The sequence below is a fragment of the Belonocnema kinseyi genome, chromosome 1 (genome assembly GCF_010883055.1).
Source record: "Belonocnema kinseyi isolate 2016_QV_RU_SX_M_011 chromosome 1, B_treatae_v1, whole genome shotgun sequence".
NCBI lineage: Eukaryota > Metazoa > Arthropoda > Insecta > Hymenoptera > Cynipidae > Belonocnema > Belonocnema kinseyi.
The window spans coordinates 128327805-128329487 of record NC_046657.1 but is presented as its reverse complement, the minus strand read 5'-3'; the positions used below and the strand labels follow the sequence as shown (position 1 = coordinate 128329487).

General features: G+C 35.1%; 1 protein-coding gene across 1 annotated transcript in view; it reads right to left on the bottom strand.

The window, feature by feature from the left end:
* Nucleotides 1-1683, bottom strand: part of LOC117179960 (prolyl 4-hydroxylase subunit alpha-2-like) — a 57875-nt gene that overhangs the window by 22522 nt on the left and 33670 nt on the right. The window lies entirely within an intron of this gene.

Below are 1683 nucleotides of genomic sequence, written 5' to 3'. Positions count from 1 at the left end.
GCATACTTTGAATAAAATATTTGTTATCATTCTCTTGAAATAAATGTGTTTTTTTCTTGAAAAAATACCGGTTTCATATGTATACACCTGGTATGAGAAATAAGCTCTTTTTCATCACACATCTGCCTTAATCTCTTGCATTAATCAATTTGCCTGGATACCTCAAAGGCGACACTAATCATCGCGAGCATAAGGTCATTAGTGTATTTTATATGAACGACCCCAGGATTTATGCTTCTCGTGCAAGCAAGTTCTAACTTGATTTAAATATCCTCAAGGATTACGCAGGGTAGATTGGTATGGACTTTGGATTCGACAAGTTTGGCAATATGATTCTGAAGAAAGGGTACATTACTGGCGTTCCCGATAAGCCTAAGCTTGAAGCTAGAAGTTTTATTATTAGATATTGACTTCGGAGAGATCTATACAGACTCAGCCGTGCCTCAAAGGAGCATTCAGGTCGTAACTATAGTGAAGGAGGTTCTACAAAGCAGATACAAAAATCTCGGCTTTAAGCAAGGTATCTGAAACTAACTTGCTAGCCATCCCGGTTCTCCTCTACTTGCTTGGGTTGCTTTAATGGACATAGAACAAATTTACGGCCCTTGATATTTTCAAACGGAGGGTCATGAATATGCATAAGAGCTTGCATGTCAATTCGACCGATCCGTAATTATACATCTCGCTCCGTCAACGCTGATGTGGATTACTGAATCTTCAATGTCTTCTCAATCGAATTGTTCTGAGTATAGATAAAATCGTTGCAAATGGCAGACATCCTTTACTAAAAATGGTCGGGAAGTATAAGAGTTTTGGCAACAAAGCGTTCCTTTAAAAAGCCAGTCAGTTGAGAATCTTGGCCTGTATTTAAAAATCAGAAGTAGAGAAAATACATTATTCTTTTCTCTGTCCTCTTTATACTGCTGGAGAACCAAGTTGTTTAAAGGCCAATTTAGACCTCCTCATCAAGTATTATTTATGGGGCAAACTAAAGGTATGACAAATTAATATACCTGAAAAGAAATTATTTTGATGGATATTAATCAAAAATTGATTAATTCTAATATAATCCATATATTTAGTAAGAAAACGAATATTCTAGAAAAGAATTAATTTTACTTTAAAGTATAAGAAAGTTATTTCAACCAATTAATAACTCTATTCCATACGTTGTAGTATCTTGAGAGGTCCCTTTTAAATTAATAGCTTTATTACCCTTTCTCTATATTTAATAGACAAATTTCAGAGAGATCTTTTAAATTTTGCAGTGTCTGTATCTAATTTTTGTAGATTTCCTTTATCTTTGAAAACAAAGGTTACGTTTTTATTGATGTTAAAAGTCTGTTTAGGTTGAACTCCCTAAATCTTTTATTTTCTCAAAAAGTCTTTCTGTCTACTAACACTGAGCTTAGACAGAAAAATTTCTCAGAAGTTGTCAGAATTTCGGAATTGTCCCTCGTTCTCTTTCTCTATCTCTCTCTAACAAGTACGTTTTCCTAAAATCTGAAAACTTCTGAGAGTTTTCATGCCTAATTTTCATGCCTAAGTTTTCATGCCTATATTTTGTGACTTTATAGACTGCACATCATACGAGGGTGGATTGATAAGTTTCCGGCCTGACCAAGAGATGGCGCCACTAGGCCTACCTTGAGGTGGCGTTCTATAGTACCATCCTTAGATAGC